Source organism: Dunckerocampus dactyliophorus, chromosome 13 (assembly GCF_027744805.1).
Source record: "Dunckerocampus dactyliophorus isolate RoL2022-P2 chromosome 13, RoL_Ddac_1.1, whole genome shotgun sequence".
NCBI classification, from domain to species: domain Eukaryota; kingdom Metazoa; phylum Chordata; class Actinopteri; order Syngnathiformes; family Syngnathidae; genus Dunckerocampus; species Dunckerocampus dactyliophorus.
In genome coordinates, this window is record NC_072831.1 from 18823629 (window position 1) to 18838059 (window position 14431).

The 14431-nt window shown below is 39.2% G+C and overlaps 1 protein-coding gene across 5 annotated transcripts in view; it reads right to left on the bottom strand.

Moving 5' to 3' along the window:
* LOC129193111 (leucine-rich repeat and fibronectin type-III domain-containing protein 2) overlaps nucleotides 1–10890 on the bottom strand; it is a 147130-nt gene extending 136240 nt beyond the window's left edge. For 3 of the 5 annotated variants that reach the window (XM_054797776.1, XM_054797772.1, XM_054797773.1), the window contains exon 1: nucleotides 10187–10890. The gene's annotated coding sequence lies outside the window, so the exon portion shown is untranslated. Of the gene's footprint in view, nucleotides 1–9988; nucleotides 10077–10186 lie in introns of those variants that run through there. The other 2 variants (XM_054797775.1, XM_054797774.1) reach the window with 2 other exon arrangements.
* Between the last annotated feature and the right edge of the window lie 3541 nt (nucleotides 10891–14431).

A 14431-nucleotide genomic window follows, 5' to 3' on the forward strand; every position in this document is an offset into this window, starting at 1 on the left:
ATTTAAACAGCCAGTTTATTTATTCCTCTGCGCCTTACGCACAAATGAGCTCACACATGTCAGCAATGGGAAACACGCTTGTCATATCTACTGCAGTAAAAATGTCTTAAATGACAGCGTGTAGTCATTTGAATGATCACTAAGTAGCGGTGACAAAACTCAGCTGAGAGTTGCAACCATAAGAGCAAAGACATGGAAACAAGTTTACCTTTGACCTCACCTTACCTTTTGTGTTGTATCATTCAATATATGATCGATTTACTGATTTGAGCTTCGGACTAGGCTGAATGAAAAATCTTGGGTTGTTTATCTTTTACAAGTTATATTGTTAATATTAAATCACTGATAAATATAGCTATTTTATACTATGATGTACTAGTTGCGATTTGTGTGCTACTATGTTTCCTCGATAAATTACTGATAAATCAATTTACAAACTACCGACCAGTTTCCTTATTACCACAATTTTCTAAAATAATCGAGAAGCTATTTAATAACAGGTTGGACAAATGTATCAATAAGAATGAATTACTCGTGGAGAGCTAACATTTCAACCTCCATGGCACTGAAATTACTGAGGAAATTGCCAACGCTATAGACCACAGAAAGTGTGCAGCTGCAGTATTCATGGATCTGACAAAAGCCTTCAATACAATTAATCACAACATCCTAATTACAACATTAGAACAGTACGGAATCGGAAGGATAATTTTGAATTGGGTCAAAAGCTACCTAGCTAACAGGAAGCAATATGTGAAGCTAGGAGAATACACATCTGCAAGTTTACATATTACATGCGGAGTACCCCAGGGGTCAATACTGGGACCAAAATTGTTCAACTTTTTTTTCAATTATTTTAATGACATATGTAAAGTGATGAAAGATCAAAAGCTCGGATTATTTGCAGATGACACTACTGCTTTTTGTTCTGGGGAAAGCACACAAGAGCTAATGAAAACAGTCACAGAGGAAATTAATAAACTAAAAAGATGGTTTGATGAAAACAGATTATCTTTGAACCTAAGTAAAACTAAAATAATGCAATTAATAGCATTATAATAGTAATAGCAGAAAGGACACGAAATACGAATCGATGGTGTTGACATTGAAAGGGTGAACGAAAATACATTTTTGGGGAACATAATAGATGAAAAAATTAGCTGGAAATCTCACATAAAAAATATACAACATAAGGTGACGAGAAATACTTCAATGTGAAATAAAGCAAAATGTGTCTTTGACCAAAAATCACTCCATACTCTTTACTGCTCACTGGTATTACCATATCTAACTTATTGTGTGGAAATACGGGGTAATAACTATAAAAGCAATCTTCACTCGCTAACTGTACTGCAAAACAGATCAGTTAGGATAATCCATAATGCCGTGCATAGAGAACATACACATCCTTTATTTGTAAAATTTTAAATTCGCTAGTCAATTTTCAAACAGCTAAAATGATTCATAAAGCAAATAATAACCTGCTACCCAAAAATGTCATACGATACTTAAATGATCTCAGGGAAAAACTAAACTTAAAACACTTATTTGCATGAACAACGCTAAAAACCCACAGCATGTCAGTATGTGGAATCAAATGATGGAGCGGATGGAGCGAGGAAGTCAAACAAAGCACTAAGATGAGCGAATTCAAGAAACAACACAAACAGTTGATGTTTGCAGAATAGAAGAGTCTTGAACTTGTGTTGTTTATTTGTATTTATTATTAAATATTTATTATTATATTGATTATTATATCTGATTACTACTAATTATGATTGTGGACAAACCTTGACAATTATATTACCTTATTGTTACATTACCTTATCATTTTTGTATGTGTTTAAAAAGATCACATATGAAATACAGGAAGTGAATAAATGTACAGCAACAGATGTGATGGGGGGGGGGGGGTAGGATTAACAATGCTTTTCTTCTTCCTACTCCTTTTGGACATGTAGAACTGTGAATTGTATTATGTGATGTACTCCATTCTGTAACTTGTATGCATGTTCAAATAAAATTAAACCATTACCATTACCATTGAGTGTAGAACAAGGAGGATTCATTCATTGTTATCGCCATATCTGTGTCAGGATTGTAATGAAATGCAGTCTCAGGGATCCTGAAGTGTTCCGAGCTCTCCTCCCGGATGGGCATGGCTGGAATCACCTTATCGGGGAGGCATGCAGGAAACAAAGCAAAGCAACCACAACGACTCTTAACTACGTGCAGGAACACCATTTTTACCTCACAAATGGCTGAGCACTTCACTGTATGGTTAAAGATGAGCTGAGACAACTAATTACTGCCACTTGTATGGGTGACTTTGCCACTTCCTAGAATGTGTGACCTCAGTTCAACTCGTAAACTGAGAACTTTGTCTTTTGGCTCATCTGTCTTTTCATTAGAACAGTCTAATCCATCTCTCATTTCTTACATTTGAAAAAGATCCAGTATTATTAAGCTCATGCACAATATCAAGTTCCTTACCCACATTCCATATCCTAACAAGCAGATGATTTGCCCAGTGAGTTAAGGCCTAACCATCAGCTGTCAAGATCCACCAGCTGTCAGGTCCACGCCTCAGGCCTGGTTCAAGGCAAGACCGTTGTGTCCTAAACTGATGCAATGCCATTGCTCTTTTTGTTTCATCTCTGGAGCTTTTAGTCTGATCCAACACCTTGGGTTAATTTGTTTTCAAAAACACTATTGGGGGAAAATAGCTCCAGAAACATAGCTGCTAGCGACACTCAGTAACTACCAAAAAATCCCTCTCCAGCACTGAGGTGAAAGTGAATCTATTTAATAATCGTTCGTAGGGGTTGGACAGAACCAACTAATGTATATTAAAATACCTCCTTCTATACAGCGGAACCTCGGTTTGCATACGCCCTGGTTAGTGTGTTTTTCATTTTGCCTTGGTTTGCATACATGTTTCGGCTAGCATACATACAATATGGCACATGTCTTGTCATGTAATTAATACACTGCGTGAGTGCAACTGTGTTTTCAATGTATTTTTATCACAGAACGTCTTTGTCAGCAGCTTGCTAATTCATGTCTTTGTCAGCAGCTTGCTAAGTCAGCGGCCGACTGTTCTTTGCAAACTAACAGTTACACCAAAATCCTCAAAAATGTTCACAAAAAAACACCTTTTTATTGTTTTACAATAATACTTTCACATGCACAAAACAATTCTAAATGCCCAAATGATGAATGAAAGGGATAAATGAACGTTTATGGTTACCGTTATGTTTTTGAAGACGTGATGACATGTTGGCAAAGACACAATGTGGCAGCATGATTAACATGGACACCACCTTTGTAGTTTGCCATGAGTTATTTATTGAATTTCTAACCTTCTTTATCAAAATGCTGGCACTTGCAACTTTTCTTAGCTCCATTTTGGATTATTTTACAGCTGTGATCAAAAGAAAAGCAGAGATAATAATAATTAATAAAACGATAACAAAGCCATCTCTTGTGTTAACATTTGTGGCTTTCTGGAACGGATTCATTGGATTTACATGATCTCATATGGTGAAAATTGAGTCGGTTAGAGTACGTTTCCGGGCCTTCTAGAACAAATTAATGACGCCAACCAAGTCCCACTGTACTATTAACACCATCTCAAGTATACGTGAAACCGACCGCAGTGTATTTGCTTAAACAAGAACAGTACCTTTGACAACACAGCTACTGGTCAAGAACACCACTGAAACAAATTGAAACTAACAAAGTTACCTGTGCTTTGCACTGGATCTATAGCTGCAACTGCTGACTGTGATGAATGATCCCTCAATTTAATGGTGGGGGTCAACAGTAACACCAACAGAATTCACGCGGGGAAGCCATGAAGGTGAAACCTCCAACAAAAGCTCTCTCTTCTCACAAACCTATTGTGTATGGAAAAGCATAAAAGGAACACTATGAAGCAAATGGAAAAACAGGATTGGGTGTTTTGTGGTTTTAATCTCAAGGGCCTTGCAATGTTCCATAACTACTGAGTTGGAAAAACCCTACCCCCCTACTTTTCGTGTTCTCAAGTTTCACATCTTCACTGAGACAGCATTTTTGTGTCCCTGTGGTCAATTTGGTCAGTGGGAATATTCATGCAGTGACTCGTGTATCACAGAGGAAGTCGCCTGTCTTAACTCCTTAAGGTTTTCTTTAAGCTCAACAACGAGGGTCTCTTGCTCACTTTAAAGTACTCTGGAGTCAAGTGCTTCCTGGTAAAGCCAGCTCAAACTATAGTCATGTGTTAATTTTACAAATCAAATCCTCTATTATTTAAGTCTCACGTTAACCTGTGACAAAGAATTGACTTATACGGAAAACGTACAACAAAATGTTGATAGAGCCGATCATGTTGAAAACGGTTTAATGGATGTATTTGCTAAAACGCATGTTAATTTTTATCATAATATTCCAACTGGGGCTAATGAGATGTCCTCAAAGTGACTTCGGGTTCTAGAAGAAGGCAACATGTCTAGCCACTAAATCTTTCATCACCACAACATAATTTGGGTGGAAAAAAGAAGTCTGTTGGAAAAGGCTTGATGAATAAGAGGTGGAGGTAGCCCAATAGGTCATAACAAAAAAATTACCTAATGTTGTTTACTGGATAACAAAATATTACATACTGTACAATTTTATTTGATAATAGACATATTTATGCATACGTACATTTTGATGAATGTAATAAATGCTTTGCCATGATTACCTTCAATGAAAAATGCAGTGAACTATATGTAATGTAGACATTAAAGTTCTTATAACTGTAGAACACTCTTCCAAAGCAGATCTTCGAATTTAATTTCACACTGGTAAAATACAAAAAAAAGAATGAGTTATTATATAATAATATTTAATATAATAACCATGAAATAATATACAAATAATTAGTTAGGATGAGCGGCATAGAAAAAGAATAAATGATATAAAGAATATTATATATAATATAGAACATGGAATATGGAATATTACTTGATTAAGAAATCAAGTCTGTCACTTTCTCTCCTTTCATATGCTGCATGAGAAAAAGTGGTTATACGCCATTTAGTGTAAGCGCAAAGGAAGACGCAGTCATTGAGGCTTCACCCTCCGATGCACAACAATCTGAGGTAGAACAAAAGTACACAAAAACGTCCTACAGCTGAGCTCCTGAACACCATACTGTATATGACATGTTCTCCGAACCTGCTGACTAAAAACCTGACAGGGGAGTCCAAATTTAAAGTCAGGGGGCACTCAAAACTTCAATCACTGCCACGTCTAATGGAAAAAAAAAACAATTGTACAATGTTAAGTTACGAAAAATAGTAAAAAAAAAACAAACAAAAATGCTACAAAAAATAGTGTCAAATAAAACCTTGTACTCACCAAAATATATGTCGGTGACAACAATCGTGATGATTTCGACACCAAATGCTTTTTAAATAGCTTTACATATAATTAGTAATGTTTTATTCACATGGCGTAATGTAGCCTCACAACTATAGCCTACCTTCTTGCTTTGCAGCTGGTGTGTTCGAAGCAAATACAGAAAGCATTCAAGACGCTTCCCGTGCTAATTAACTAGCCTGACGGTGTCAGACACAAAAGATAACTTTTTTATTGGATTTCCAAAGTTCCTGTACTTTGTCAATATGACCAGTGTAAGAGTGTAAATATACAGTCAGTGCTGGGAGTAACGGCATTAAAAATAACAGCGATAATAACATTTTCCAGTAACAGGTAAAATAATTCATTAAAATTTCAAACGTTACAATGCCAACACGGTTATCGACAGCGAAATGTGGTGCGCTATTATTGTAGTTTCCCGACAGAGGTACACAAAGTGTGACGCTCTTTTTTTAACTATACTTTGACCATAACAGGTCAACAGCAGCGCTCAGTTCCAACACCGTGTATGTCCAACTTGCAATTTTCCTGGTAATTATATTACTATTTCAATTACTAATTAATTATTTTTTTAAAGCAGTTTGCCCAACTCTGTAAACCGTACATAGGATCCTTCTGAGCAATAATGTCCATTTAGAATTATGGAAACTATGATTCATCAGGTATGACCTCTTCTCTGATGATGCAACATTCAAAAGAACAACTTTCCAACCTTATGTGAGAGTGTTTTGTGCATGTGAAGTCTCTCCCCAAGGTAAAATTGGCCTACTTCAGAGAGCATCGTCTGCATCCATCTGCCGTATCCGTAAATTGCACTTGCCTGTGATAGCAGGTTATCTCATCTGTCAAAGCAGGCCTATCAATTTCACCGTGCAACCTCGACAGAGGGCATTAACCCTGCAGCATCATTTTGGCATCACACATTGAAAACAGTGATCTCAGCATATCAGATGAGCACGGGGGATGATTTTGTTTTGACTGTTGGCAATGAGAAACAAAAGACCAGAATAACAATGCAAGCAAACTGAGTGAGAAGGAATGAAACAGTCCCAGGTGCTTTTCCTATTTTGCAAGACCATTACTATCAAAGCTGCAAGGTCAACGAGTAAAATGTAATAGTGCGAACACAAAAGCTTAAAAAAGGCTATTATGTTATGTATTAAGACTGGCGTAATGTATTACATATTATTCAGTGAGAGGTTTGTAAATATCAACTGTTGGATTGAGCAAAATTACACTAGTACAAAAAGTCAATTTGCAAATTAACCCTCATATCAAAGATGTCTAATAGGTAGCTATTGAGCTACCAGTAGCTCTCCACCTGATTTTAAGTTGCTCTCCAATTGATCAAAGAATATTTGATACATTTTTATAATCAGTTTTGACATTATGCATCTTTTTGAACTCCAAATTACCACAAAATGACTGCAATGTTTGAGAGGGGTTCTGCTTCGTAAATAAAGTACAATTCAGTGCTGCCAGTCTTATAAATAAAACCCAAAATAGCTCACCTCTCCTTTCATTTAGTCAAAGTAGCTCTAACAGTGATGAATGTCGGACACCTCTGCCTTATATATTGGTCATACGTGGGGATCAATTTTGATGCAGCCAAGAATTCCCTCATAGTAAGTATCTTAACCAAATTTTACATGGCCAATCATTTAGAATGTCTAAATAGCCTTCGTCGCATTAATGAAGGTATTCATGAAGTATCACAAAACTTGTGAGAAAATGTTGTACTAGTACACAGTACCGTGTCCGAGATGTAAAAACGTCCCAACCGAGGGTTGTACATGAGACATCGAACCACTTGTCTCAGACATCCTTGATTGCTGCCAGTTTGTCAGTGGCATGCTTTGCAGGTCTCACAATTGTCAAATCCAAGCACTGCCAATATAATCCGGAACATTTCTGGGGATGTAGTGGCCCCTCCAGACGGAGTCTCGCCTCGGGACCTCTATACACCAGCCAGTATGAGAAGCCCCATGCAGGCATGTACAGTAGGTCAGTCACATCCATCTCAGTCGTTTTCGACCATAATGATTGATTACATGGATGCCATTGCAGTTACTCTTTTAATGGCTAGAGGGAGGAAAAGATGGGAAATCTGACACAATATCAAACGCATGGGAGATAGCCAGTCTTGTGGGTTCTGAAGTCATTCGAATGACATTTACCACTGCCACCCTGCCTGCAGCTTGATCTGGAAGTGAAGACCAACAGACAAGGTGTGCCTCGCTGCCTGCCGAGTTCCACATCAGCTTCCTACACTGACACATCCTCGTCCAAATCATGATCACCACCTCCTCATGGAAGATTGGATCAAGGGCCTTGTGCACACTAGGTCTTGCTGTCAGGTCTGTCACTGAAATTGCAGCTCAGGTATCTTTATGATGTTATAAACCCCACCACCACCACCACCACTGCCTATGCGCATTGATTTGAATTTGCCCATTTGTAAATAATTTGATTACATTGTAGGTGCTTGTGCTTATGGATGGAGATCTTGTCTGTGCCAAGACATACTTTGACCTCTGGATGACTTCTCTTCTTGACTACTATCCCATTATTACTATGTATGGGTCACTTTATGAAAAGTCATCAACGTTTAGGCTAAAAAATAGGGGGGATTTGGTTATTTTTACTGCTGGAAAACATCAGAACTGGTCACATTTGACCCAAACAGTATGTAAGGTTTAAGATCAGAACATTTGAAGCCATGACTGTTAAAGAGTTACAAGAGTAGACATGCATCAGGTATATCAGACAAGAGATAATGAAGAGGACGATTAACTTAAAGGGACTGTATGCAGTTTGGTCCAAATTATTTTTTTTTTTTGTTACATATGTTAAAAATAGTGGTTTAAAAGAATAGCTTGTACAAAAAAATGTCAACATGTTTCACAATTACAAATTAAACTGCCTAGAAATCGTACGTTTTTGAATTGCAAGTTAAACTGTATAAAAAATGTCATAAATATTTATTAAAATAACTGCCATTCATGGCTGTCATTCGGGGCTGTTCGTATTCACATCCATGTCCGTGACGCATATAAGCACTCACACAAAAGCAGTCTCAGGGAGGCGATCAACAATTTGCAGTCATGATATTGTTACAATTGGCTATACATTCAATGATACCTAAGCTTAGTAGCTAAACTTGCCAAATTCCTATCATGAGCTGACAACAAACATATCTAGTGCATGTGGGTGTGTTATGTCAGCTTACTCAAAGACCTAAGAGATATAATGCTACCAGTGGGTTCGGATGTTGCCGCTGGAGGAACAGGCTGCATTTAGTCTCTATAATTTAACCCAGTGTATCTTTAATTTCAGTGCACATTGAATTTGACATACAGTACTGTCCAAAAGTCTTACATGACAATTACATTTGTTGTCAAAAACAGAAAGCTATCATGACCATAAACAACTAGAATGCCACTCAGAGCAGCCATGAAACACTTTCGCAGTTTGTATTTGTGTTTGCTTGTTAGTTTGCAAGATGTGTGGCGCTATTAAAATGGTTCAACTGATGCTTTTGTGACACAGACAGTAAAATTCAATTATTCATATCATCACAATGTAATGACTTCTTCCTTGGCCCATGCATTAACCACACTAACTAAAGTCGTTGGCAGATTTGCACATGTGTGAATAACATCGATTCCCATTGCACTGCACGCAGATGGCACACCTCTATCATGTGTTGAGGCTTGACACAAATCCCAATGACTACCACTAAACTGTGCGTGCCGCAGAGTGCACTTGTCAGTGAGGCATTTTGCAACAAGAATTCTGTTTTCACGAATTTCAACAGGGTCCTCAAAACAGGGCTTTAAACAAGACACATTTGCACTCTATTCTGGAGATGAGCCCTTCAACGGAGAATTTTTTTGGGGGGGAGGGGGAGACAGAATAGCACATTGAAAAGAAGATGAATGCCCCACTGAGGGAGTCAAGGTGCTCCCTCCCACTGCAGCCCTCACTTGTCTGCACTGTCCATGGTTCTGAAATCACTCTTAGACCTACGGGCTCCGATTAGTCGTTGCGACCCTTCAAGGAACTGCTTCTAATCCGCAAGAGAGTGGTAATTAAAGCGGGTGGGGGGGCATAACACTGTTTCCCATGGAGCCTCATGGGGGCTATCGATCCCTTACCCAGACATACGCATGCAGTATAGGCGAATATTCGCACGCACAGCCTGCTATTCAGCTGGGACATTAAGTTTGTCAACATGATCAATCGCGAGCACGTCGATGGCATAAGCAGACTGAGAAGAGACTACGAGTTCAATAGAAGTTATAGCCCACTCTAATCACACGGGGGGCATTTAGAAGAGTGGGCTAATCACCCCTCCTCCCTCTCCTTTTTTTCTCTCACACGCACGCACAATTCGCAGACCCACAAAGCGCACCCAGAATTAGTATGCGTCGGGCACACGCACCCTCACATACACGGATTCCCACGCAGAAACCTTTCCCCACACACAATTAAAGCACAGCGAGGACTCAAAACAAGACTCCCAGGAACTGGAACAGTGTAAGCAGTCTCCGTTGGACTGATCCCATTGCAATTGGGTTACCTGTGATTATCCAGAAGCACCAACACACCTCCCGCACACCGTGCTAACATCCTTTGGCGTTGTAATAACCCGGTTGAAGAGTCGTTTTAGAACTACCCACCCTCGACGGCGCGTGAGAAAGGCATGCAACATCATAGACAGAAAATGTCATTTTCCAGTGTGAAGCTGACAGAACCCTTACACATAAGGTGTTCCTACCTTTTCAGACGGACGAGTATCCATTATGTGTTACCTCAGGCTCTATAGATGTGTATTGTCGCCCTGGTTCGGGGCTACAGCCGCTCCCTTCCATCCATTGACTCAATCCGGGATCCGAACTGAAGAACCACAAGCTGCCTATCCACCAACATATTATCTTCCTCTTCCTCACTCCAGCGCCTTCCGTGACGGAAAAAAAATGTCGCCAGCAGATACTCTGATGCTCTGGGAGATGCACTTTCTGAGAGCCAACCTGCACCAAGAGCTTCACAGCATATTTGTAGTTCCCCTTGAAATAAAAATAACTTGCTGAATGGTGTGTATGGGGGCTCTGCTACAAATTTCCAAGCGCTCTCTCTCTGTGTTGCTACAAAGCAACTCTTTTTTACTCCGTGGTGCAGTGTAGTGAGAAAAAAAAAAACACTATGTCCTTGAAATTGTTTCCTCCTCGTTGCTAAACGTCCATTCGATATCAAAAGTTAACAATTGACGTGGTAGATCCAGAGATGAGAGAAGTTTAGCTGAAGTGGCTTCAACGGGAGGTAGGTAAAGCAGGGTGGCACACTCGGAAGGATTTCAGAAGCTGTCGGGAGGATGGGCAAGCACACAGGCAAAAGAAGAGGCAGGTCAGTCCGCACAGGAGCGCATTAATGCAAACAGACACTTGGAGGGGGAAAGTGCGCAATGGGTGTGCGTAAAAGAGCCGGTTGGGCTGCAAACTCCACAGCCTGCAGTGTCGTGCTGTGTGCAGGAGATTAAGGACCAACCACGGATTAGTGTCTTCTTAGCGGTATTTAGCATTCACAGGAACAAAGTAGCCTATCAGGTACATACACTATTTGTTGTACAAAAAAGGCGCCTTAAAAAATCGAATTATGTTTATAACTAATGTATAGCAATATATATATATATATATATATATATATATATATATATATATATATATATATACATACACACACACACACACACAGTACATGTGTGTGTGTGTATTTATCAAGTTTTATTATTATTATTATTATTACATGGTTCTACTGTCTGATAGTCTGAAAGTCTACAGGAAGGACAAAATATGGTTACTAACTTTCGATGAACTATGACAAGACTCATTCAGATTAAGAGTGTAAAAGCGTTCTGGCAGGACTATAAGTATACAGCACAGTTAACAACAAGCATCATGAATATGCACATGAACACCGTGAATGTACATAAAATAGGGCAGAAAATAAAACACTGGTAGAGTCCAGAAATTAAACCAAACCATCAAGATGTCATGGTCTGCGTCCCAACAGACTTTTATTTTGGTCAGTTCCTGTTTTGTCAGGCATTTCCTGTCTGTGGTCTGTGTTTCAGGCAGCTTGGTCTGGTGACTGGTGGCGGGGCAGCAAGGCAGGTGGACACAGTTGGCAATCATCACCATTCATAAATCCTGTACCCACACCAAAAGACGCCAGATTATTCCTTCTGGTTTCCCGATGTGGACATAAATTTTCTATTTTGTGCCACGCCTTCATTTCTCAATTTTCCTTGCTGCCTGTTTCCATGCTGAGTTTATGATCTGTAAGTTTTGTATGCGTAGTCTTTTTCCGCCTTCTGTTATGAATAGGTCTTAGTTTCTTCACGGACTCCCTCGTTGCTCTGTTCCTAGCTCTTGTTGCTTCCGGGATTTAAAGCCACAGTATATTGTTCTAAATTTCTAGAAACCATGACCCGAAATTCACAATAATTGATTAAAAAAAATCTAGATACTCTTCAAGGCTGAAACTTCCAGTTTCCAGTTTCAGCTTCCTCCACAGTTTGTCTATGGGATTACGGTACACAGACAAGCTTGGCCACTCCAGGATCTTAACGTGCTTCTTCATGAGCCACTCCTTTATGGAATGGAATGGATCCATTGTTTTCCATCTGAAAATATTGTTCTGAAATCCAAACCACCAGGGACACGATTGTGTTTGACCTTAGAGGTTCAGCTCTAAGCCTTTTTGGCTACAGCAATTGCTCAGCACTTTGTTTGCTTGCGTAATATCACTTGAAACCGTTTATTTGGGTATCAAGAGAACAAACAAATGAAGTCAGAGGTGCAGTCCAAGCCTCTAGCCGATCGCTGCTTGAGGATATCACCTCCAGGCGACACGTACGTGTGGGGGACTTTAATGCAAAATAGCACAAGGGGAGTGAATGCATGAAACAGCAAAACAGCACATGTGCTAATCTGCTGCACCAAATGTCGCCCTGTTTTACACCTTTTCAACAGATGAATGGACAGAAGAAGTTTTCCTGTCACTTGTGGATACCGCTTATTTTTGTTGACTCCAATCAAAGTTAATATGCTTCTCTTTCTGTTGGAGTCAACATGAAGCAGAACTTCATCTCTGGTGGTGCTTGTGAGTAGAAAAGGGGCATTGGCGTCTTTTTACTCCATCGGCTCCCTCCTTTTCTTGACTTTTCTTCTGTTCTTATCGATGCAGACAGTTTGAGATGTGGCTGCTGTGCCTGTGTTGCCCACTGTGCCATTGATCTGTGTTTAGATCTTCTTTTCAAATACACTCCAAGCAACACTCAGAGTTAAAAGAGGCCGATACAACAAAAATAACTTTTTATTCCCTCATCTGGCCAACAGATGCTTAGCTAAGAAATTGGCATGAACGACACATTGTGCATGTGTGACTTTTTCTTGGTGATAACATTTGATGCGTTTTAGCATCAAATGTGGGCCCTTTAGCACTACGAGAACATAACTTTCAACACCGCAGCCCAACTGAGCAATTTTGCTGACCATGTCTGACCTATAATGACCACAGAGACTACCTTTTTTTAATGGCTACTTGACGGATCATAACAGAGAATGTCACAGAGCTCATCTTATCCTACACCGGTCTCCCGATCACCTCAATGAGCTCAATGTGTTTAAATGGCCTCCACCGTCACTTGTTCTCCATTCCAATAGAAAACCTTTGGGATGATGGAGCAGGACATTTATTTAATGAATATGCTGCTGGCAACACTATCATAACCGTGGTTCTCTTGGCAGTATAGTCAAACATTAGAATTAGTGTCCAGCCCGTTGTTGATGCCACAAAGACTGAATGCAGTTAAAGAAAGTCACAGAAGGGAAAAGGAGCAGCATTTGTGTCAAATTTGCATGAGTATGCTTTGTCTGCTGTTCAGTGAATTGCATTGCCGCAACACAGGAAGCACAAAAGTGTGATGATCCACTTCAGGAATTCTGACACTAATCAGCCAACACCAAACATGAATAATTTGATGAGCCATCAAATGAGTATTGTGAAATGTGAAAGATTAAGTAACTCGAAGATACGCCAAATATAAATGCAGATTAATGTAAGACAAGTATGACAAACAACAAATTCAGGAAATATGGCTTTTATCTGCAATTACAGTAAATTACACTTTAGTAACCCTTTAAGTAGACTTTAAAGCCCTCACTTAAATTAACTAATGACATGGTCTTCTTTATTTAGTTAACTGTTATGCAGAGGATTAAGTAAGAGGCATTTTTTTTGCATAGGACACGTTCTCCAAACCTGCTGACTAAAAATATGACACAGGACTCAAAATTTTAAGTTGAGGTGCACTCAAAATTTGCCTTTTTTTCGCAGTGTTCAATGACTGCCACATGATAAAAAAAACAATGTACAATGTACATGTAATGTAACAGTAAGAACAATTGTGATTTGGACACCGCATGATTTTTGGATATTAATACATAATTAACTTAATGCCGTTTTATTCACGTGGAGTAATGAGACCCCATAACTACAGCCTAGCTTCTTGCTTTGCAGCTGGTGTGTGTTAGAAGCAAAACACAAGGTATTCAAAGCACTTCCCATGCTACTTCATGAGTGTGACAGGGGTGGACACGAAGGGTAACTATTTTTATTCGATTTACAGATTTATAGAAGTTGCTGTATTTTGTCTGTATGATCTATGGAGCAGAAATTGTGTGTATATTTTGTAAGAAGCACATTAATGACTTCCACTGCAAATCATTTTACAGGCTGCGGCTTCAGTTAACATCGAAGCCACTCAATAAAACCATGATATTCCTGTCAGGTTTTTGTGTAGGACGAAATCATCAACAAAGAAAAGACCAAACTTTACTCCAGATTCATTTTATCATTGTCAAGTTCTTTTGGACTAAAGCCAGCCTGCACATGAAAAGGCGAAGAAGATCACAGAGGACACTTTATCAACTCCAGTAGATGCTCTTGAGTTTTATTTCAA